This window comes from Oreochromis aureus, linkage group 20, assembly GCF_013358895.1.
Source record: "Oreochromis aureus strain Israel breed Guangdong linkage group 20, ZZ_aureus, whole genome shotgun sequence".
In the NCBI taxonomy this organism is placed as follows: domain Eukaryota; kingdom Metazoa; phylum Chordata; class Actinopteri; order Cichliformes; family Cichlidae; genus Oreochromis; species Oreochromis aureus.
Window position 1 is genome coordinate 16,546,577 of NC_052961.1, and position 26,236 is coordinate 16,572,812.

Below are 26,236 nucleotides of genomic sequence, written 5' to 3' on the forward strand. Positions count from 1 at the left end.
TTTCTAAATGAAGGTGGCTCACAGGTAGCCCTGTGTGAATAAGTGATTGTGCCCCCCACTCCCCCACCCACTATAACATCATGTACAACATGTATCACAACTTTGGAAAGCTGAGTTCAATTTCTTTAGCCACTCCCCCAGCCTGATTACTGCCACACCTGTCAGTCACCAATCAAGAAATCACTTAAATAGGACCTGCCTGACAAAGTGGAGTATAACAAAACATTCTCAAAAGCCAGACATCATGCCATGATCCAAGGACATTCAGGGACAAATGAGAAACAAAGTAAATGAGATCTCTCCCCACAGTGAGAATCATTGTCCACAAATGGCGAAAACATGGAACAGAGGTGAACCTTCCCAGCAGTGACCAAAATTACCCCGACAACCTGTCCAAGACGTCACAAAAGACCCTAGAACAACATCCAAAAAACTGCAGCCCTCACTTGCCTCAGTTAAGGTCTGTGTTCATGGCTCCATCATAAGAAAGAGACTGGGCAAAGATGGCCTGCATGGCAGAGTTCCAAGCCAAAAACCACTCCTGAGCAACAGAAACATAAAGGCTCATCTCAGTTTTGCCAGAAACATCTTGGTAAACTCCAAGACTTTTGGGGAAATACTCTGTGGACTGACAAGACAAAAGTTGAACTTTTTGGAAGGTGTGTGTCCCGTTACATCTGGCATAAAAGTAAGAGCATTTCAGAAAAAGAACATCATACCAACAGTAAAATGTGGTGGTGGTAATGTGATGGTCTGGGTCTGTTTTATTGTTTCAGGACAGTAAATGTAACAATGAATTCTGCTGTCTACCAAAACGTCCTGAAGGAGAATGTCTGGCCATTTGTTTGTGACCTCAAGCTGAAGCACACTTGAGTTCTGCAGCAGGACAATAATCCAAAACAAGTCCATCTCTGAATGGCTTAAAAAAAGCACAATGAAGACTTTGGAGTGGCCTAGTCAAAGCCCTGACCTGAATCTAATTAAGATGACCTTAAACAGGTGGTTCATCTTTGAAAAACCCTCCAATGTGGCTGAATTACAACAATTCTGCAAAGATGACTGGACCAAAATTCCTTCACAGTGCAGTAAAAGACTTATTGCCAGTTATTGCAAATGGTTGATTGCATTTGTTGCTGCTTTGGGTGGCCCAACCATTTATTAGGATTAATGGGCAATCACTTTTTCACATAGGGCCTTCTAGGTTTGGATTTTTATCCCTTTAATAATAAACACCTTCACTTAGAAACTGCATTTTGTGTTTACAAGTGTTATCTTTATTTAATATTTACATTTGTTTGATGATCTGAAACATATAATTGTGACAAACATACAAAAAAAATGGGATCACTTTTTTCACACCACTGTACAGACATAAATACAGACGCACTGTAAATGTTCATGAAAAGTCCAATTTATACTAACCAAAATATAGAACATGAACAAACGTACTTACAGAAATGTGTTTTTAACAGACATTTAAATAACATTTGAGGGAAATATGAAGGAAACATTGGTGTTTCATGTAGACATGGTAATTTGACCTGCTGAAACTCAAACTGAACATCAGAATGAGGAAGAGAGGTTATTTAGGTGACTTTGACTTTTGGTTGTTCGTGCCAGGTGAGCTGGTCTGAGTCTTTTACATTCTGTGGTTTACAGAGAATGGTCCAGAAAAAAAGAAGAAAAATATCAAATAAGACACAGTTTGCTGAAGAGTTGATTGAGTCTTGCTGATGCCAGAGATCAGAGGACAATGTAGTATCCTTAGTACCAACTGAGCATTGTTTAAACGTCACAGCCTCCCAGAATATTGTTGCTGACCATGTCCCTCCTTTATGAACACAGTATATTAATCTTTTGATCGCTGCTTCCTGCAGGATAATGTGCAAAACTCAAACTGATTTATTGAACATCACAATAACTTCACTGTCCTCAAATAGTCTCTACAGTCACCAGATCTCATTCCAATAGAGCACATTTGGGATATAGTGCAATGGGAGATTCACATCATAGATGTGCAGCTGACAAACCTACAGGAACTTTGTGATGATATTGTGTCAAAATATGGACCAAAATCTGTGATGACTGTTTCCAGCCCCTTGTTGAATCTATGCCAAGAAGAATTAAGGCAGTTCTGAAAGCAAAAGCGGTCTAAGTGGCCCCTGACTGTAAAAATTCCTGACAGCAATGATGGAGCTCAGGATTCAACCTGAGGGCAACTGCTGTGTATAAAATGTCTCAGTTGCACAGAGTAGATTGTGATTTGCTGTGAGGTCCTGATAGAATCTATCTCGGGAGTAATTGATAGTTCCGACTAGAAATAATTAATAGTTATGGATAATGCTTTCGCAGGCTGTGTCACATGCCATATTTAATTAACTGAAACAGCTGGAAGCAACAAACATTACTTCAGCTGCTGTTGTCAAACCCGTGAGGCTGACTCCAATAACTCAAGCAGGTAAACCATTCAGTGCTCTCAGATATTTATGGATCAAGGTTGGATCTGAAATGTGGAAAAAGTCTGACTAAATACTCCGTACAGAAAAAAAAAAAGCTTACTTCGCCATTATCTGGGGAAGTGTTGTGTTTCTGTTATTTTTCCACTCGGCTCCTCCACCTTGGCTTCGCTGGTCTTGGGCGGAGTCTGCCACCAGGGCCAGCCCGGTCTCACCTGCAAGCCATTGGCAGCAATCAGCGGTCCTGCATTTAAGGCCAGCGCTGACTTCCACTCTTTGCCAGATCGTCTGCTACTCCCAGTGGTAAATCAGCCTCCATGTATGAGTTCAAGTTTGTTTTCCAAATGTTAATATTCTGTCTCCCTGTGCTACAGTCTCCACGCCTAAGGACATATTTTCCTACATTTCAATAACTCCTTGGATCACTGTCCCGCTGGCCATTCTTGCAACATCCACGGCTCCTGTACCACTCACCTGCTCGCAGATCACTCACCTGCTCGCAGATCACTCACCTGCCTGGCTCTCTGCTCCAGCAAACACCTGTCTAAGGTCGAAGGCATGAACATGTGAAGGAACATAGATCACATACTTCACTCATAACTCATTATGAGTTCTGTATGAAATGGTATATTTGTAATAACCTTCTTCCTCAGGAAAGCAATCAGATCCTTAGTTTGCTAGATTCTGAGGATAAACAGGGTATGGTGGCCGTGATTTCTCTTTATATGCAAACACTTGAGCTAATGACAGGAATGAAAGTGGAAAGGAAATATTTTGACTGTGGGTTCATGACTTTGTGATGACATTACTTTCTAATTCGAGTAAGGACCTGGCAACACAACTGTGTTGGCTTCACTCACAGAAGGTGAAAGATGTAAGAAAGGCAGGACAGGAAGAAGAGAGGTTACATTTAAAGTTGAGGACTTCTCTGCAACATTTGATAAATTGGAAATTTAAGGACAATTTTAGGACAAACAGATTAGCTGCCATATTGTCTTGAATTTACAGCCAAACACTGTGTTGCCCTGGTGAACAGTGGCTGTGGTGCTCATGGCCAGAGTCAGGTTAAGTGTAGCTGAGATCAATTTAATATGAATTTAATATTAAGGTTAAAATGATGCTGAGATTAATTCACTGAATTCCACCTTCATACCAAGTTTATATTGTCTATTATAAAGACAGTATGAACAGTATAAAGTCAGTATAGGGGAGGGAAATCAGCCAAGATAGCTTGTGAAACATATACTTACATCTTATTGAATCCACAAAGCAGTAAATCTTAGTGTTCCTCCACCTGCCAAATCCCATTTTAACCCCTGAGTGTACTCATTTTTCTGTTTAGATGTGGAGACAACTACTAATATTTTATAGTTAATTTTGTTTGTTCTCTTTGCACAAAAATAGTTAGTAGAAATGTTCTCCAAAGACTTTTTACTGTGAGTACATTTCAGAGTCTGTACTTTATCACTTTGACTACTTTTACTACACTTTTAAGTATTTGTACTAAAATTAAAAAATGTGCTGATAATGATGAAGAAGACGTTGGCTCCCCCAGAATAAACCAAAATTCACTGATCAGGAATCCTTCGCTGCATGCAAATTTTTACAATTCATTCATAAATAAATCATTACACTCAAAGGACTTTAGACTACAAGAAACATTTGCTCATACAGCACTTTATTGTATGTACTCTGGAGGAAGCCAGAGTACCCGTGGCACAGAGAGAACATGCAAACTCCGTACCAAAGGGCCCGTCTGCAAAAGATTCAAATGCAGAACATTTTTTCTGTGGGTGACAGGTAGCCACTGTTAGCCCCTCTTCTGCCCAGTACTAGAGAAGAATTGCACACCCTTATTCTTGTGTTAGATGGACTATCAGTGATGGGCTGTGTGCACTCAGCATTTGTTACCTAGAGCCTGTCTCATTTGTCCTTTAATGTGGCATTACAGTTTACATGTCAAGTATGCACCTGTCCAACACTGTGTGTTGTCTCTATGTCTGTCTACAATGGAAATAACTCTGCTTTCAACAGTTGTCTTATTCTGCAAAATAGTATGCAAAAGTCTAAAATCCTCCCTCATGTATTTATATTTTTCTAAGAAAAGGGGAAATAGGTGAAGACATAAATGGAAATAAAGCAAGGTTTTTACAGTTATAAATAACTTCAATGTCAGTATTTGGTTTGGTCACCCTTATTCTTCAACACTGCCTGAACTCTGTTAGATAAGCTTTTTTGTAATATTCATACGTAGTCTTCAAGAATAGTTCTCTGGGCTTCTTGAAGGACATTCAAAACTCTTCTTCAGGAGTGTTTGTTGGCTACCTTTTGTTCAATTCTCCGCTTAAATAATGGTCCCCGGGACTCTGGGGAGGCAGATTGTGCTCAATTGTGTGTTTTTATATTCATGTATGCTTTAACTGCAGTATGTTTGGGACCACTGTCATGGTCAAGAATTAAGTTGTTGCCAGTCAGATGTTTTCTAGATGGTACTGGATGATGGACCGAGATCTGACCGTACTGACTGTACTGCACTCATAATTCCATCAATTTTGTCAAAATTGCCAACACCACTGGCTAAAAAGCAGTTCAAGACCAACAGAGCATCTATCCCTCTCTTTTTGGCTCTGTTTAGTCACTTCCTTTTTTACATTTACAGTAATTTGAATCTGAAAATGGTGAGGTACAGGACTGGACTGAAGAACTTTAACAGACCATCAGAAAGCCTGGAAAACTATTACAGTCTGCCTCCTTTTGAGACACACAACAGTGTATTATTTTAAATTATTACCATTGTTAGGACATGCACAGGGTTGGTGTGACAGCATGATGATGCTAGGAATAGGGTAAGATGAAAAGAGATGATCTGCTGTAGCGAATAGCTGAAAGAAAAAGACTAAATATGAAATTTTAATTTGAGAAATATTATCTTTTTCATAACCATAGCTACATTTTCAATACACTGCAAGCGATGCATATTAAAAAAGTGGGGTCAAGGGCAAAAGACTGGAACAATTCTGTAATGCCATTGCCCATCAGTATGTCATGTCACACATTCAAGTCATGAAGACGGATGTGACATCTCAACCAGCTGCGACAGCATGGCTGGCATAGTTTTCAGTCTGTCTTTCTGTGTATGTGTAATAGTGGCAAAATGTGGATCTGAAGACACCTGCTGTAGCTAAAAGTAGCACAGAGAGTAGTTTGGGAGATGTATATATATATCTGCGTGTATGTGGATAGATTTTGTTAACATGGTGATGTTGCTATTGCTGAGAGGCATGCGCTCAGACCAGTGAATGCTGAATAAGGGGCACTGGAAAGTTTCCCACTTTACACCCCCGTCACACAATCTTCAAAAATTTTCATGCGTTTTAACTCCAGCTGAGACGTATTTTTATCTTATGTATGAAAATGTAAAGAGTTTATAATTAGTGTGGCCTGCAAATTCTATGTTGTTGCAGCTTTTGGGACCCCTTTTTCTCCAGCCTTGTGAAATTCTATTCAAGCAACTTGGGGAGCAAATGTACCCACACTAGTGTGACTTTGCTGGTAGCAATAAACTGTGCTAAGGGAGCGAACATTAAGCATGACATTTTGCTTTCAGTTGCACTTCAAAGTCAAACCTGTGCCCCAGTCCACCCTGGAGAACTCCTCACATCAAGATATTCATTTTGTGTGTGTGTGTGTCATTGCGCCTTTCCATTCTCACGGTTGGCTTTCTGTTTTCATCTTTCTCTCTTCAGTGCCTCTGTCTTTCTCCTGTATAGTATGTTAAATCTCTAAAATTAAATGTACATCAAGGGTTAGAGTTGAAAGTGAAAATGTGATAACAGAAAAAAATACTGGGAGGAAAGATTGTAAAGAGGGAAAAGTAACTAGAACGAATCAGAAAATACAGAGACATTAAAACCATTAAAGAGTATTTGGGGTAACTACAAGGAGAACGTGGTGTGTGAAGAAAAATGCTGGAACATAAAATTGAGAGAGATGTGTGTGTGTGTGTTTGTGAGAGAGAGCGAGGCAGCAGATGCAGTGTGGAAAATGCATGTGTGTACAAGAGCGAGATTTAAGGAGGGAGAGAGAGACAGAGCAGAGCAACAGAGACCGGTGAGAGAGTGGGAGCTGCAGACTGAGAGACAGAGGAGAGTGCTGGAGAGAGCAGAGACCGGCAGCACAAGGCAGCAGCATGTCTGTTTCTATCTGACGACTCTTGGATCTCCCCGAACACAGCTGCCGGGCTGCTGCTGCTGCCGACTTGTGTGCAGATCGGCTCACTCAGTGAGGGAGCGCCTGAGCGCATAGTATACACCAGAGTTTACCAGTGGCTATGCATGTTCAACTCTACTGGTTTTCATAGCACTACCGCACGTGTGAGAAGATTTAACCAGCTTCGCACTGGACCTGACTCTACACCCATGATCCCCAGCCAACCCTGGCATACCCTCTCATTAAGGTAAGGAGATCATTTATTTTACTGACTGGATGTGTTTGGCGTTTTAATCAGACTCATACAACTTTTCTTTTTCTTTGCTCAAATATTGAATTTCTGATAATAAAGTATTGCTGTACAAGCTTTGGAAATTTAGAATCTTTTTTTTTTTTAAATAAATAAACTACATGTAGCCAAGTACATCTTGAGCTTGTCCCAAGCTTGTTCCAAGCTCAAGTTTCACTGTTTATTGTGACTGGTCTGACCTGCTTAACGTGTACACACATTTTTATAGACTTGCTTATATCAAGTGCTGAAAACCCAAAGCTCTTACATTACCGGTGAGATTCTAACGTAAACACAATCCTACTATATGTTCTTACATCCAAGAGTAACTCTTTTCCTTAAGGAGTTAATGCAATAAAAGGTGACTGGGTGAGTGTGTAAGTGTAGGTTTAAAAGATTATGCTGTTGAGTTATTTGGTTGTCTTGTTTCATCATCTATTGAATTAAAGTCACTTTAAATCTGTCATGTGAATCACAATATCTATGGCTAAAACACATTTGAGTCATTTACTCTGTACACCGAGCGTATTTTATAAGATGAAGATTCTATTAAACTTTGATTAACCTTGAGTAACATGGAGCAAAATGTATCCCTGCCATACATGCGTCAGTGAATGTACTAGTAGTGAAGACTCTCATAAAACATAAATAGGGATCATCAGTGTCTCTCCTGAGGAGCTTCCCCAAAGATACGTTGCTCCCTCAGTAATGCCAGCTGTATCTATCAGAATCTCTCTCTGTCTCTGCGCGCCTCATGTCGAGACTCCAGTGTGTCTAACTCTATTTGCTTTGGTGATTTATGATGAGTCTGCCGTCAGAGTTTGACACGGAAAGGTCAAATGTGAATAGAGACTTTTCTTTCTCGTGTTAATAGGCTGTGTTAAAGTGTTAATGGGCTAAGAACAAATCCTTTATGTTAGAAATAGGCTCTATCTTATGAGCTAACCAAACTGAATTCTCGATTTGATTTTATCTAATCAATTCTGCTCAGTTACAATGATGCTTTCTTGAACTGTTGTATAACGCAAAAGCTTGCCCAAATAGGTAAATCAAATATGATTGCCTTCAAGCTTTTTGGTTCTCTAATTTAATCACAGCTCCATAAAATCTTTATCAAAGGTATTTAGTGCTAAAGATTTTATAAAAACAAAAGTATCACAGGGAGAAATCTAACCGCTTGTGCATCGGTTAATTTGATGATCACAGCATCGCTGACAAGACTAGAAATGCCTGACAGGCAAAGCAAAGAGACATTTAATTACTTATGGAGGCTATATACAAATCAGCTGCATAATATTTGACTTGTAAAACAAACAAAGACTAAAGGTGTCTAGTAGCATTAGGCAGTAAGACTTTAGCAGCAGTCACATTGTAAGGTTGTTTTTACAGCACAGAAGATAGATCGAACTGAAAACAAGTCAATGCCTAGAAGTCTTTGGTGTGTCCTCTAACCATTCCTCAACAGCTCTTGCAGTGTGACAACATTAGAGATCAGAGCCAGCCTTTACTTCCCATGCACATCACTATGCCCACATCCCTGTCACCTATGCATTGGTTTTCCTTCCTTCTACAACATTTGACAGCCACTAACCTCTGCAGAACATGGTCATCTCGCAAAATCTGAGCCTCAGGAGATGGGCTGACCCTTTCTACCCATCACAGTTTGTCTCTTTTCAAAAATCTCTTAGGTCCTATCACTTACCCACATTTTGCACTCCAAGGAATGACTGTTTCTAATAGGATATATAACCCAGCTTCCACCCCCTCCACATAACTGACACCTTTGTAACAGTATTAATTAATCTCACCTGTCAGTAGCTGGTAGTTGTATATGTCCTGTATAATGATGAGGATCAGACATGGGAAAGGATTAATGTTAAGGATTCTAGGACCACAAACGCCTCCACTGATAAGTTATCAGCAGAGACAAACAAAACACTACGTAGCCACAGTAGTCATTTTAAAAATGAACATAAATATCTGAGATACAGAAGAAGTACTGATAAATGAAAGTTTCAGTGAATTTCAGTGGAAGGTTTAGCATTTGAGAATAACAAAGGGTTTTAAATCAAACAGGGAATTCTGTGGAGTAGTGATTTGTAGTGGGACTTAAACAACCTGACTAGAGGCAGTTGCAAAGTAGACTTTTATGTGAAAAAGCTGACATTTGAATTTCAAATATTTTAATCAATATGAATAGAAGGATCAGCCCATGACAAGGACCAGTTCCTGGGGCACATCTTTAGATGAGCCCAGGAAGCTAGAAGTGGTACTCTGGGCGAGTGCATTGAAATCTGCCCAACAGGAAATTATTCAGAGCCTTCCTACATGGGTCTTCAAGTCTTCAGTTTAAAACTGATCCACAGAGTCAAAACCCTTATAGATGTCAATAAAAAGCTCAATGTAGCTTGCTGTGTAGAGATTTTTGTCTGGATAAATTGTATAAGTTACCACAGAGAGATTAAAAAGATATGACAAAAGCAGAGTAATAAAATCCACTGCTAGCTTTAAAAAGTAAAAGTCTGAGGTTAAAAGGACCTGCCGACTTCCTGGCTTTTAAATGTTTGAGGGCTTTATGCACCTGTGAGACTGTCTCTGGAAGAAAATTAAAGGAATAACTTCTGAGAATATTATCATTAGAGCAAACATTAGAGGGAATCTGATAAGTAATGTTAAGAGAATCAGAGAAAATTAAAGGATGTTCAGACTGGCAAGCATTTCAGCCTTATCAGAAATTCTTTATGAATCCTCAACGATCTTTGTGACCTTTTTTTGTTTCAGACAGTTTAAAGACCAAATGATTCTTTAATCATAAAAATTGAGTTATTAGTTGCAGGTCTAACATGAAGTTATGAACACATCCCTTTGACTTTAGTGAATGGTGAATCTTTTCTGTCTTTCATTTCTGACATTTAAGATCCTCATAATAATAGCTGGTTGATGCCCTACTTATTATGAAAGTATACACCTATTTGTGGTACATGTTTGGTGTGTGTGGATGAATGCGTGTATGTATGTGTCATCTGACTCTGACTTTATTTATTTATAACCCATGATATAACCCAGCTAGTCACACTCTGTGACTTTATGGAGGTGTCATTTCAAGCATCAGTTTCCACATCAATGTGGGAGGGAAGGCGCTTTGCAGTGACGTGCCAGTGGGTGTTTAAGGCTGAGTCCACAATAAATCAGGTTTATGGAGCAGATGAAGGTGATATTTTATATTGACCATTCACCACATCTGCTCTTTCTTCAGGGTGATTACATCATGCTGGTGTCCTGATGTTTCCAGACTACTACTTTTTCCTCTATTTGCTGCTGTTATTTTACATCTTTCCTTTAAAGTGGGTTGAAGAGTTGCCAGAACAAATTAATGTAATCTATTTAGTTGGGAAAAGTGCTAGCATGCTAGAACCATAGTCAAGGTTACGCCATTGATTATGAATAAAGAGGGCATACACACACACACATGAACACGCACACACTCAAAAAAAGCCTTATTACCCTTGTTTTTATGGTGAGATGTAAGTGGAAGAGGTCACTGACAGTGTGTAGGAGTGCATTATGAATGAAGATTCATCATGTTTCCAGTGCAAAGTCAGACATGTGGTTATTATGTTCACACACAAACTGGCAGAAAGGCTCATTGATCCATTAACTTGTGAAATCAAGCGTGTGGATGTGGGCCAACTAAATCATGTTTCATTTACTTTTGCTAACTTGATGTCCGTGATAGGAAATGAAATGATAATCTACTGTTGGTAGTTGATGTATTAGTACATCTTAATAATATGCTTCTACCATAATTAACTACGTAGGCATAATTGAATTATAATTTCATTTAGCCAGTTACAGTGTATACGGACAGACTGTCATGCAATGTTTTTGTTTTATTACAATCAGTCCAAGTCTTGGGTGATAGAACAGCAACTACTTTTTTTTATTACTCTGTTTAGTCTAATGCAACAATAATAATTATTATCTTACAGTCATAAAGTAATAAAGGTCAAAATTATTTATCGCTTATTAAAAATTTTTCAAACAGTCTTTTTACAATCTTTATCCTTTATATGAAATTTTACAGGCTTAAAACCAAATAACAGGATCAATAAAATAAATCTTTGCTATATCTGGCCTTCAATAACACTGCTCACTTTTTTCCAAATTAAAAAAAAAAAACTAATAAAAAACAATACAAAACCATATAAATAACAGATCACAAATCCCAGCTTCATTTCAAAGAAGGTCTTAAACAGAAAGTTGGAAAATGCTGCTTAGGGCATTATGAGAATCAGAACAAGTGTAAAGCACATAGTTTTCTACAAAGAGCTTTTTTAGCTGGAGTCTGATCTCAGAGCTTCTAAAGACCATAACAATTTTGTCAAAGATTTCCCCTTCTTCCCAGCACAAATCAGCAGAAATCACAGGACATGCCCAAGGGATAATGTGACGCCGAAGAGCACAATACACTCTTTGCTTTCATTCTCATTTGTTTCTTACCACATTGAGAGTTTAATACATTACAAATACACAGAACGGCTGAGAACCCTGATTTACATCAAAAAGACGTTTTTTTTCTCTTTAGTCTATTTATAGACTACTTAGTGCTGTGTACAAGGAAAAGCTATTATCTCTAGTCTATGCTTTGTATGTGGACCATATGAAATTGCATTTTAAGGACAAACACAAAGAGCTAACAAAAGTTAAGGATTTGTTTACTTCCTCAGTGTGTCCAAAAAAGCATTTCTTTGCAATTTAGCATCCTAATCTGCAACTTCAGAGTGTAGGAATGCGGTTTTACAGCATTTAATTAAATGAATCCAGTTTGGAGTTACTAATGTGGTGAAGGGTTGTACAGTAGGGCATTTGCTGCTCTGTGACATTCATTAACCATGTCTTGACTTTTTACTTTTGCTGCAAGGGTAAATCATGTTTGCTTCTCACTATTTGCTCTGTTGCAGCTGCGGGGGCTCAAGTAAAAACAAGCACACCGAAAATCCTGTCAATTCTCCGACCTACAATGAATATCAGTTATTGAATTGCTAATATTTTGCATGCTTACACTAATGTTTGCTGAAGGCAGACACATTGCACTTCTTGCTTCTCATTAGATGTAAACACTGAAAGCTGAATATACGCTGTGTAAGGCAAGAGTCAGATGCCCACCAATAAAACAATTGACATTGAGTGGCTGTAATTTGACAGTAGCTGTGACAACTCATTGAGGTAGTAATGGTTCTTTAAAGCGCTCAGTAAAAAAAAAAAATCACTTCTTTAAGTCACCATATCCTACAATACTAGGTGTGACATCATCACATGAAATAATTTGCCTTTCATTGTGATGATGCCTAGCAACTAGAGTGACAGGCTACACCCATTGCCTAGCAACAGCGAAAAGGCACCTAAAATGAGACCGCCAACCTCTAACTTCAGGGTGCACTTACTCAGAAAAAGTACAGTAACACACATGCGGAGACTGCTCGAGTCACTGGATGTTAGAGATTTACACGTTAGATAATGTGCTTCTATGGCTGAACCCCCCCAAAAAAAAACAACAAAAGTATACAGATTATTTTGATTTATTATGGATTTAGATTAAATTAAGTCAATAGTGAGTGTGCATCACTTTAAATTGCCAGTTTAAGTTTGCTTTCAAACGTTATTAATATGTTATTAAATAGAAACAGGCAATTTTGCAGCTGTGGTTCCTGCTTATCACACAGAAACTACCACAGGTAATTAGTGGTAATAACTTAGAAATTACACATTATGACATTCTTGTTACCCTACTATTACCTCTTTATTACCGAGCAGTGCAGCCACATTATTACCCCCAGTTTTTGGGCCCTTATTAACCGATTATATTAATTTTAGTGTAATGTTACTCAAATGTGACCACTGTTGCTGCCACGATACTACTTGGATATTCAGTGGTTATTACTTTGGTAATTGAGCAGTAATAATTTAGATTTCATTTTTGCCTTGTTACCCTACTTTTACCACTTCATGACCGAGTAGTAATAGAAAGGGTGACCAAAATGTCAAATGTTTAAACTGGGAAAATGCACCATTTGAAGAAAGAAAAAAAAAAAGTAGGGACATTTCGATTTGATGACAGCAACATGTCTCAAAAAACAGAGCCATGTTTACCTCTCTTTAGCTCCCCCTTTTAACAACAGTACGTAAATGTCTGGGTACTGAGGCGATCAGCTGCTGGACTTTTGGGAGAGGAATGTTGTCCCATTATTTTCTGATAGAGAAGTTTAGCTGCTCATTTGTTTCATCATGCAAATCCCACCAGATATTTTCAGTTGGTGAAAGGCTGCAGTATGTTGTTTATGCAAGGCCTTGCCTGAAATTATCTGGATGAGAACATGTTGAATCCAAAATCTGTACTAACATTTCACCATCGATGGTCTCAAGAGTTTTAACTAAATTGATGTCTTTAAAATTAAATTTTCACATTACAATTAAATACTTATTAAAGTAAAAAAAAAAAATGAATGAAATTTAATTAAAATGTTAAAAATAAATTTAGTGACTAAGTAAAATTAGTGACTTACACTGTTGCCAAATGGTGATTGAGAATGTGCCGCTATCATAAACATGTTGCAATATTTACAGTACTACAAGCTGATGTCCCTCATACAATATGTTTTTAGTCATGATAATACAAATTAAACACTCAGGATTTCAAAGGAAATCATGCTGAACACATTTAATAACACCTATATTTAAAAGCATTTGTATTATGAAGTAGACGGAGGGAAACTTTGCAGTGTGTTTGCACTGAAACTGCATGCAAAACAAAAAAACTGGCATTTTCTACAATTTTAACAGTGAATCAGTCTAAGATAATGCAGGGTGAAGTGGAACAAGAAGGAGCTTCCACACTGAGGTGTAGATGAAGAGCTGCAGGCAACAGTCGGAATCCAACTTCTCAGCAAGGTAACCAGCTCCTTTGACTGTGCCCTGCTGTTCCACAGGCTCGTGCAGTGTTCAGCATAAAATCAGATCATAACGGTTCCCTGAATAAAGAAATAATGGTAATCGCTCTCTCCCTTTCTCATCAAAATATTGGCAATTTTTTTTTGCTTCCCCTAGAACTGTGTAATTTCCAGCATTGAACCATTTAAGCTGTTTTGCAAAACTCTGCAGAATCTGCTATGGATAAAGTTACAGTAATAGCAACAGCCAACTACTGCCTGCAGTATAAAGACTCACATGTTCAGTCAGTCCTTTACTATACTGTGAATTGTTAACCAAATTTTTGCTATAGTCACTGAATTTAAGAAATCCATGAGGAATTTCAGTGGCTGCTTAGTGGCTTTTGGTCTGTCAGTATATCAAATTCTATATTGAAATTATTATACAAAAATTTCCAGGTTACACAATGTTCATAAAGCTGGCTGAAAAAAACCAGTCTTGCTTGCTAGCTTTACAAAAAGAGATCATGTGATGTGGAATTACAGGGAGTGCAGAATTATTAGGCAAGTTGTATTTTTGAGGAATAATTTTATTATTGAACAACAACCATGTTCTCAATGAACCCAAAACACTCATTAATATCAAAGCCGAATGTTTTTGGAAGTAGTTTTAGTTTGTTTTAGTTTTAGCTATTTTAGGGGATATCTGTGTGTGCAGGTGACTATTACTGTGCATAATTATTAGGCAACTTAACAAAAACAAATATATACCCATTTCAATTGTTTATTTTACCAGTGAAACCAATATAACATCTCCACATTCACAAATATACATTTCTGAAATTCAAAAACAAAACAAAAACAAATCAGCGACCAATATAGCCACCTTTCTTTGCAAGGACACTCAAAAGCCTGCCATCCATGGATTCTGTCAGTGTTTTGATCTGTTCACCATCAACATTGCGTGCAGCAGCAACCACAGCCTCCCAGACACTGTTCAGAGAGGTGTACTGTTTTATCTCCTTGTAAATCTCACATTTGATGATGGACCACAGGTTCTCAATGGGGTTCAGATCAGGTGAACAAGGAGGCCATGTCATTAGTTTTTCTTCTTTTATACCCTTTCTTGCCAGCCACGCTGTGGAGTACTTGGACGGCGTGTGATGGAGCATTGTCCTGCATGAAAATCATGTTTTTCTTGAAGGATGCAGACTTCTTCCTGTACCACTGCTTGAAGAAGGTGTCTTCCAGAAACTGGCAGTAGGACTGGGAGTTGAGCTTGACTCCATCCTCAACCCGAAAAGGCCCCACAAGCTCATCTTTGATGATACCTGCCCAAACCAGTACTCCACCTCCACCTTGCTGGCGTCTGAGTCGGACTGGAGCTCTCTGCCCTTTACCAATCCAGCCACGGGCCCATCCATCCGGCCCATCAAGACTCACTCTCATTTCATCAGTCCATAAAACCTTAGAAAAATCAGTCTTGAGATATTTCTTGGCCCAGTCTTGACGTTTCAGCTTGTGTGTCTTGTTCAGTGGTGGTCGTCTTTCAGCCTTTCTTACCTTGGCCATGTCTCTGAGTATTGCACACCTTGTGCTTTTGGGCACTCCAGTGATGTTGCAGCTCTGAAATATGGCCAAACTGGTGGCAAGTGGCATCTTGGCAGCTGCACGCCTGACTTTTCTCAGTTCATGGGCAGTTATTTTGCGCCTTGGTTTTTCCACACGCTTCTTGCGACCCTGTTGACTATTTTGAATGAAACGCTTGATTGTTCGATGATCACGCTTCAGAAGCTTTGCAATTTTAAGACTGCTGCATCCTCTGCAAGATATCTCACTATTTTTGACTTTTCTGAGCCTGTCAAGTCCTTCTTTTGACCCATTTGCCAAAGGAAAGGAAGTTGCCTAATAATTATGCACACCTGATATACGGTGTTGATGTCATTAGACCACACCCCTTCTCATTACAGAGATGCACATCACCCTTAATTGGTAGTAGGCTTTCGAGCCTATACAGCTTGGAGTAAGACAACATGCATGAAGAGGATGATGTGGACAAAATACTCATTTGCCTAATAATTCTGCACTCCCTGTAAATTCTATTTACCAGGCTGAGACTGTGGCCATAGTAATTGCCTACATTAAATGGTCTGTGTACAACATTTAAAAAAAAGCTTCTGTGTTTTCATTTCAGAGTTTAAACAGCACAGAAGTAATTTTCATGTTTCTTTAATTGGTATCATTTTTAATTGGGATTTTGAGGATGTCACAGGTAGTTTTCACTGAGGGCAAAGAGTACCAGAGGTCTGCTAATTATGACAATGGTAAATGCCTTAAATACCCAACTGTGTTCCAATTAGGGCGTTCAACTCTCAGCCTAATGCTCACACCATGACCACCGTTAGTGGAGGGTGTCTATTCATTTTTTTCTCTAAACACTGCGTCACACCCCCAATGTATACCGTTCTCTTCTGAAATTCCTCGGCTTGTCGTACAGCCTATCTTGAGCATAGTTTTCTCTTTGAAAAGCAAAATTGCTACTTGAGTTGAAGCTGATATTCACCTGTAAGATGAGTTCAGCTCCAAACCCACTTCCCATCTCTAGTGGTTCTCTTGCCCATAGTCACTAGGTCCCTGGCTGCAAACATTCCCCTCAGCGTGCACACAGCTTAAGTGTTGATGTATTTAGAATGGTGCAATATTGACATTATCGCAAGTGGCAAGATATTCATGTTCTGTGTTGCCTTGTCAAAATCGAAACTGCTTACATTACAAGGAGATTAACTCAGGTGAGTGTAAGGTTGAACATAAATCTTTCCTGGCACAAACTCTAACCTTACAACTCTCTAATTAAAAGTGTTCACCCAACACACGGCTTTAGTTAGCTATACAAAACAGTAAACTGGTAAATGACTGACAAACATACATTTAAAATGTTCAAACAGCTCTTTAAGTTTTGTTGTGACATGCTCATATCATTCCCTACATTTGATCTCCTCTTGCTGAAATAAACAGGTGGTTTAAAAATAAAAGTGTTCTTGCAGCAGTAAGCCCTGGCTGAGCAGCTGTTTCCTACATGTCTCTGTCACAGACTTATGTGTGTTATGTACTGTATATGCTTCAGTAGACAACATGAACTTATGTAACATGCTGGTTTATGGCTAAATACCGTAGCTAATGCAGTGCGGCTACTCTTTACATTCTGCACAAATATTGTTAAAATGAAAAAAAATGTAACTGTGTCGTAATTGCAACCAAAAAATAAGAATTAAAAATGCTTGAATTATACATATTTGACTGTAACTCTCACATTTGACTAAGCATTGTAGACTAAGCAGTGTGCTGCATGCACACTGTGCTTTAAGCTGTTTAATCAGCTATTGTTTAATACGGTTACACAGAGCTGAATCAAGCCTTTGACTCTGTCTTGAACATCTGCCACTTACAGTACCCGGATGAGAAATACTGTATACTTTGGCTTATGTACAGTGCACTTGTGTGTGTGTGTGTGTGTGTGTGTGTGTGTGTGTGTGTGTGTGTGTGTGTGTGTGTGTATTAATACCCATGTGTGATTATCTGAGAGCGTGGTCCCCCCCCCAGGGAAGAAATATCCTAAATGACGAGCAACCAAATGTCAACTATCCTTATCCTCATGTTCTTAATGCATTATGTATGAGGCTGTCACTCTCAGCTTAGACTCTAAGGACAACATGAACATGATTTTGCACACATACACCAGCACACTAGCAAATGCATTAAAACAAACACATATACACACACACCTGTGTGCTAAATTGCATCACATTTACACACTCAGTTATATTGGTAATTTAATAGGTTGTGTTCATACTTGCCAGATCTCTGTCTCCATTCCTCTTTAAATATGGTGCTGTAATCTCCCACACTTAATAAGTTACTATACAATAACTATATTATTGTGTTTCATATTGCGTGTGTCATATATTGTCATATATGTGATTATTAAAATGTGCCTACACTAATGTTAGGCAATCAAATTTAAGTTGGCAAGCTGAATAGACATAAACAACAATAAACAACCTAGCCAGCAAGTATAATAAAATCAACACATTTGAAAACACACTGTTGGATTTAGAACTGATTATCATGTCTTTACAGCTGGAGCATGTAGCATCCTGTTAGTATATGTCTTTTGTCTGGTTTTCAGTTCGCTTCTATTTGTAAATCCGTATCCATACACACAAACAGAAAAACGCTCACACACACATACATATGGATATATTTAAATATTTACTACTTTGCCATCATCAAAGAAAAGTAAGTCCAATCGCTCAAGTAAAATCAATTTGCAACACCAACAAATTTGTTCCCAAGATGCATCCATGGCAACAAAAACGAGAAGTGCCCATTTGTTGTCTTTCACAATCCTCCTCCTATTCATTCAGAATAATGCATCAGCAACACCTATGCAAGATTAAATATATAAAACCAAGAATACCTTCACAGATTCAGGTGGAGAAACACTGCGCTGCAAACTCCCACATGTGTTATGCACACAGGCTTTCCATTGCCGTAAACTTCGAGGTGACTCATGTAGGATTCACTATGGATTCTGGCAAGAAGTTAGTAGAACAGTCCACATATCTTACAGTGTCGCCTCTTCATCTCTCACATTCTTTTCCTCTGAAAGATTACATCGCATCTCTGTGCTATTCCCCCTCTGGCCATTCACTTCTCATGTCTGACACAGATCCAAATCCCCAGTACCACCCCACACCTTCTATCAACCTATAACCAACTCATCTGTGTCAGGTCTGAGGGTGACACACTCTGAATTCTTTAGAGAAATGTAGTAATATGATGCTCACCAGTTTCAGATAAAGAACCAGAATTTGCAAATAACCCGACTGTTGAAAAACTGGCACTGCAGCAGACATGTTCCACCAATATACAGATAACTCACTTTGTGCCTGCTGATATGAATGAACCTCCTACCTGTTTGCACCTCCAGTCTGTGCACTGGACATCCTACTGGAACAAAACAGTCATCCACAAATGTATTTTTCTACAAGGGAAAAATGCATTTCAAGGTCAGGAAAAACAGCAGAGCAAGCAGTGCTTCCACTGGCTGTTCCACTCACATGAATAGGGTTTTAAAAGGTTACTTTACACCGTTTAGGAAAAACATGACTGCCTGTGCCCAATATGTTAAAAATACTTGTTTTCATGCTATAAGATAAAAGCTGAAAATCACAAAGACCTATACCCTGATGTCAGGGTTTTATCAGCAAACTACAAAACCTTTCTACAAAACCCTGATGTCAGGGTTTTGTAGAAAACTATTCATAAAAAATATCCCTGCTGACCATAAATGCTCCAAAAGTTATGCAGTTTCAGAGATTACCTAGTTATTTGTACCTAATGATCTGGCATTTAGCAAAGCTACTCAGGACTTCATGTCTTCCTAATCTAAAACATCCAGAACAAAAAATATTATTAAAAAGCCTTCACACCATACTGTAAAGATAAGAGACATGAAAGTGCTACAGAGGCCTGCAGAAGTCATACGTCAGCTAAGTTTCATGATTAATTCTTGACAGGTCTGAGGCAGTAAAAATGAATTAGTGTTCACAGGAAAAAGTTATAAATGTCATCACGTCAAAATTCTCCAGGAACCCATAAATTGTAGAAATTCGTAGAAGTGCTAAAACCACCTGCAGCAGGAGTGTAATTTCTAGTTGTTGAAATCTGTCACTGTTGCCAAAGTATCAGAATTTCACAATTTACTTATTTAAAGAGTCTATATACTACCAAGACTACATGAAGTACTCTCTGAAAGCCTGCTAGAAGATGTGAATGCTGCTTTAAGGCCAATCCATCACTGAAACCAAAGTAGCTGATTTACACCATGGCAACAGTGACCCTTGAGAAGCTTGGCAATAAGATGAACAGTACCCAGCAGCAGTACCCCCAATGGAGGTCAAGATCAAGGTAGCACAGACAGAAGTTAGCCAACTGTCAGAACTGTAGAAAGGTGTGATGAAGAAAGGGCTGCCTAAAAATACACCAAGCCGCCGGTGCCTGAGGTCTTAGGATGGCCCAGGATCCTGAAGCCATCACAGCGGCAGACATCCGAGAAAGTAAAAATTAATCTATCACAGTGTGTCTTGTGTAATGAACATTGTTGTACAAATCTTGTGACTGATATATTCTTATGATGTTATTCTATATAGTGGAAAAACAAAAAACAAAAATACTGTAAAAATACAAGTCAGTGAATAACAGTATATTTTAGACAAGAATACAACCTCCAGTATCTCATATTAGAGACTCATATTTTACTGCCACCTTCTCTTTTGCCTTTCTATGGAAGGGTGAGTTGAACAAAACATAGCATAATTCATGCAACTAAAGCAAAGCACTTACAAATCTGTGAACCTGTGATCAGCAAAAACACTTTAGGGAGTTTAGGGATCAACAAATACAGCGCATTCATGGCACAAATGATAGTAAAGGAGGTTGTGGAGTTTACTTGCTTTTGTGACAATGGCTTGGAGGAAAATAGAGTGCCACCCCCTCTATTTGGTGCAGTATCATTGGGGGCATTGATAGGAATATGTGTGTCACTGATGACATTTATATACACTGTATACAATGTTTCCAATCCGTCCATTGTCTCTTGGAGCTGTGCACCATTTGGGACGCCAACACATACATACAAAACACCAATTCATATCAAAATTCATATGAGGCTACAATCCGATACAAAATAACAGGGACTCTAAGAGGATTTCACCAGTGTATTGTTTTACTCCTTAGGTTTGACTTAACAAGTTCAGATACAGTGTCATACATGTGTAGACTCTATTTATCTACATAAAAACTGTTGAGACGTTTGACCAAGCTACAAAGTCTCATAATCTCCCTTCTACTTCCTACTTTCTGTGACTAGCATGAATTGAGAATCCTCTGTTTGCAGCATCTAAAAGGTTAAGGCAAATTAATATATTTACTGTTGATGAATAGTCAAGAATTTTTCCATTTTAGTCAGCAGAGTCAGAGAATTAAGTGGAGAATAATTGAACTTGACAGACAGATAATCAGATCTGAGTGGATAAATGCGCTCTTTGAGTGACAGTAGCATCTGCCTTGTGACAACCTCAAAGGGGAATATTTGTGTCAGGGGGCTGGGTCTGTGACCCAGCATTTTGAGTTATTTTGGATTTTTTGATTACTTATGAGATAATGTTAAGTTCTGGGGTTATTATTAGTTCATCTTAGTTGAAGTTTAGTCTAGTTTATGTTATCCTCCATGTCTACTTGAGTCTGTTTATCATGTGTTATCTCCTTGTCTGTGTAGGTTCCCCTTGTGTCTCTCTACTCTGTGTCCCTCCTCCTCTCTCGCCCCCTCTTTCTGTCTCTTGTGTCAAGCTTGCGTGTCCCAGTTCATGTCTCTCCATGTTTCCTGCTTTATTTTGAAGGTCTTGTTTCCATGTTCAGTGTGTTTAGTTTTGCTTCCTCTGTGGTGTCATGTTGATTTGTGTCAGCTGTGTTTCCCCAGGTGTTTCCACTTTCCTCATTACCCTTCTGTGTATTTAAGTCCTCTGTCTTTCTTTGTTTAGTGTCATGTCATCTGTTGAGTTCTTGTCAGGTTTCCATGTCGTCATATTTCTGGGTTTTTCCATGTCCAGGTTCTTATCATGCTCAAGGTTTTGTTCTTTCTCTATTGTGTTTAGCATTTAGTTTTCCCAGGTTAGTTCTAGTTAGTTTTGCCTCAGTGTACAGCTGCCTTTTGTTTTGTACCTTTTCCCGGCCACAAATAAACGGCTCACCTGTTGTTAAATAATAGTTTCATTCCAAGTGTCTGCATTTGGGTCCTCTTCGACCCTACGCACGGTCTGCCAATGCAAGCTGTGACATTTAGTTTTTCAGCAATATCACTTCCTCACATTGTAATGAAAGCTCTTAACAACAGTAACACAGAGGTCAGGGCTACGTGATCTCTTTTCCTTTGGCTTCTTAAATTGTTTCAAAAACAATGCTACACTACATTTATGATGTTTATTGACTTGTATTTTAACAGTTTTAACGTTTTAACAGTTTGTATTTGGATATTCAAAATGGAGTGAGCCTGAAGATTGTTTCAGGCAGACATCCCAAGCAGCACTGCATCATACATAGGTAACATGCAGTTTCTTCAAGCCTTATAATTTGGTGTTCTTTTTAGGCTGCCAAGTTTCAAATTTCTCCATCTGACAGTTCTGTCACACCCCCTCCACCTCCATCCTACCATCCACCTGTAGACATTTAACTCTCTCCCTGTATGTAATAAGTATATTCATTTAACAGAACATGAAAACAGTGCATACATTAATGTCAGATAACGTCAATAAGAAACTAGATAAGCATTGTTTTTGTCTAACACTGATCTTTATGGCCAATCTAATAATTTTGCTTTGATGCACTGACTGCAGACTGGTCTTTGGGCTGCAGGATACAAATGCTGACTGAATGAAAGGATTGTTCCTAATGAAATTATTCCTCACTGGATGACCAAACACGTCATAGTTTCAATTTAATGCATCCTGTCACAACTTTGAACAAACGCAAGACTTTGAAAAGGTTTTCCTGACTTTCTTTTAACCAACACTCACTGTAACATTGACTCTACGAGTAGAGAGCAGTTGCCTAAGGCAACATCTGATAGACTTCTGCTGAAATCCATTGGACTGTACATTGTAAAAAGGGTACCCAGTGTTTTAAGATTTGACTCGTCCTAACAATGGAACAATAGCTTATTTGTGTTCCAATCACCAGTGAATTTTTTTTTTTTTTTATTAACCAACGTATGTGACAAGCTGTGAGTGAATGCTCTATTCAGGTATAGTGGAACTGTAACATTGTCATTGTGGATATATATTTGACCTCAGCTGCCTCGTAAATAATCCATCTGGCTCGAGATAGCTTTTACTTTGAAAAGTCTCAACAGGAATTTTCCTAAATTATGTCCTGTCCCACAGTGCCTCTAATTTGATTGTATTTGGAGGGTTAGGTTGACGCATGACTCATGAGGAATGATAATTGGTTGGTTTTGATGCCAGGAGGGAACGAGAGGCAAAGTAGGGTCAGAGCCATTGAATAACTTTTACTCTTGAGCTATTTAAATCTCAAGTGAAGGAAGAACTTTTTAAGGTTTACTTTATTTCATTGTTTTATACAAACAACACTCATCTTCCATGTTTATATATAAACAGTTGCTCCAGCAAAAGTGGGAAACTGTGTAAAATAAAGTCCCTTAGACTTTTCTAAAATTCTGGCTTTGATTATATTGCATCTGTTGGACCTTGTCTCTTTAGAAGTACAGCCTTATCCATTTTTTTATTGGACCACAGGTGCTAAATTTGAAATATGATGGATCAAGAGACAAAATTCTGGACCTCAATAATTCCCTGGTTACAGCCCTGAATTCAAGGTACAGCAAATGCTTGGAAGTCAATGGCTTTACTTTGGGAAAATCTACTCAATGACCAGTCTCAAGAGTCTGGTTTAATTTGTTTATTTCAGTATTCTGTCAACACAAAAATATCTTCACTGAATCAGTTTGACTCCTCTTTTCAGCCCCCTTTATAAACTCACTTTAATTACTTTTGGTGGTTTATATTCAAAATTGTGAGTTCCATGGCAAAGGAAATAGGATTTATGGTGACAGACATTGAACCCTGAATTTGGTATATAACCCAGACCAAAGGAAATAAAGTGAGTTTGAGAAAGGGTCTGAAAGAAGAGATCATGAACTGATTCAGTGAAATATTGGACAGATGTTGATAGATGTCTGACCTTGATTTGAAGTGGGTGTAAATTACATTTATGAGCAAGCTCTGGGTGTGAGCAAACACTGGCATCTTGCCAGCACTTTATCTCTCTTGAAGCTTTTTGGCATGCACATGTTCTGCAGCTTTCACTCCATTACTGTGGATCAGCCAACAGACAATGCAAATGAGGTGTAGCTTTTCTCCATTGTAGCCATTTGATTAACCAAAATTAGATTCTTCAGTGTAAGCCTTCCCCTGGGTCACTGAATGCTATAATAAATGACTTCTTCACTCTGCAACATGAGAATAGTGCGGCTGTGCCATTTCAAAGGGAACAAAGCGCTGTTTAAGTATATACTCACCAAACACACGGCTACTACTGGATAAAAATTTTAAAATTGTATAGTTTTTATAGTCATACATTTTACATACATCTTTTTTATATGGCGATTTGTGTTATATATTGGTTGAAGTAGAGAAAACATCAATATTTAGCATAAAGGTTTAATACCTAAGCTTATGTGTGATTCCTTAAGCTCTCATAAAGTATCAGTCATATAATTCCCAACTAATCCCCTGTAAACATCAGTATCTGTGGGTGTTTTTTGTCAAAACTTGGATGCATCGTTTTGCGGTCACATGAGATTTGGAAAACACTGCAAACTGGCAAGTTGCCTTTTCATAAGCACTGGTGCTGGATACAGTAACAGGATTGTCTTTTATGTGTTGTTGTTCCTTCTATTTAGGCTGAAATCATTTTGATGTTTGTTTGAAGGCACGCTGTGACACCTCTGCTTTTTGAGGCATGGCTCCAGGGAATGTTGGCCTATTAGTAAGACTGTTATGACATTTTCTACATTTTGTGGACAGGAGAAGAATGCTACTGGGACCTTTGATATGTTTTTTTTTTCCTATAACATATCAAGTCTGATTTTTTTAATTTAACTGGAATATCTTGTGTGGGTTGTTGGTACTGTAAGTGTAACACAGGCTTTTATCATTGCCAGAGGATTAATTGTGACGCTACACTATGTGCTGGACAATGTTGGCATTCTAATGTGCCAAGCCAACATGGTAAAATGCTTATAAACTATAAATGTGATTATAATAACTGTCAGACGATTTGTGTGTTGATTTCAGCATCTAGCTTCATATTTAATACAACAGAAAAAAAGTGAGTCCTGCAATGTTAATTATGATATATATTGCTTTTATAACAAAGTAAATAAATTAAAAGTTAAGTTCAATTGCAACCTTATCCACAGATAAATTTCATTTTCTTGAAAAACCTTAAAATATCCTTTTTCCAGGGAGTTGGCTAAGCTCACAGGCTGAGCAGGTGACCTTGGGTTGCAAGGCTGAATGCAGTCAGGGTTTGACTCCAACCTGAGGCCCTTTGCTTTCTTGTCTTCCCCCACTCTCTTTCTCCTCTTCACTGCACTGTACAATAAAAGCAAATAAAATCTTAGTTCAGGTGTTATGACTGTTTTAAGTGTGGGATGTGAGGATGGAGCTGCCAGGAAGGAAGAAAAGTGAAAGACCGCAGAGAAGATTCATGAATGTAATGAAGGAGGACATGCAGAGGGTTGGCGTGACAGAAGAGGATAGGGTGAAATGGAGGTAGATGATTCTGCTGTTGCAACCCACAAAAAAGAAAAAGAAGCCTTTGTTTCCTTCAGGAAGAACAACTTAAAAGAGGTTCTGACTTTTCAGGAAGAGCCATCAGCGGGTCTGCATTCTTTCCAACACTATGGTTCATAGCAAGTTATGTACAAAACCTGACTCCATGGCTCCAACTGCTTTAATTGTTTGTGGTTTGTGATCTTCACTATGCAAAATGCATTGTAATCTCTATTCCTGCTGTAAACACCAGCATAATTGCAAAGTGTGAATATTAGCATGCTGACATTTAGTTTAAAATAAAAATGCTATAAAAAGTTTTAAGTACAAACTCGACAGTTTGACTACATCAGAATATATTTTGATCACTTTGATTGAAAGTCAGTGTTTTCGGTTGAAAAGCAGAACCGCATACATCATCATACATATTTCATAACTTAAAGCGTGCGACATATTCAGTGCCAAGGTTCTGGAAAAAGGGAAGAAAGTACTGTGCCAAACAGTTTGAGTTTTCTTTGTACCGGAAAGAACCACATCATTGAATAAAGTCATTGATTGTATAATACTGCTAAAAAAAAGATCCCATTAATGTCCTCATTCTGTCATCAGCTGACTGAATTAACTATTATAGTTCAAGAAGACTCCTTTGGCTGAACTCTTATGACACAGTATAGCCTATTGTTCAGCTCCCATGTGGACGTTAAACAACAGCCTGAATGCATGAACCCTTCATATGCAGTGTTCGTATATAAAGGTACAAGATATACATTCCTTCAAGTATGAGATATTTTTGTCTTGTGTCTTATTATAAAGGTGTTCTCTGGCTTCCATAACCTTTTTTCTTTACTCAGGGGTGAGTAGCCGGAGTGTCAAATCTAGTGTCCAGGGGTCAGAATTGGCCTGATAAAGACTCAGTTTCGGTCCGCTGGATGGCTTCAGACAATA

The 26,236-nt window shown here is 38.4% G+C and overlaps 1 protein-coding gene across 1 annotated transcript in view; it reads left to right on the plus strand.

Annotated features, from left to right (window-relative positions):
• Nucleotides 1-6,618: 6,618 nt before the first annotated feature.
• opn7b (opsin 7, group member b) overlaps nucleotides 6,619-26,236 on the plus strand; it is a 58,098-nt gene continuing 38,480 nt past the window's right edge. Inside the window, exon 1 of the mRNA XM_039604846.1 lies at nucleotides 6,619-6,912. The gene's annotated coding sequence lies outside the window, so the exon portion shown is untranslated. The remainder of the gene's footprint in view (nucleotides 6,913-26,236) is intronic.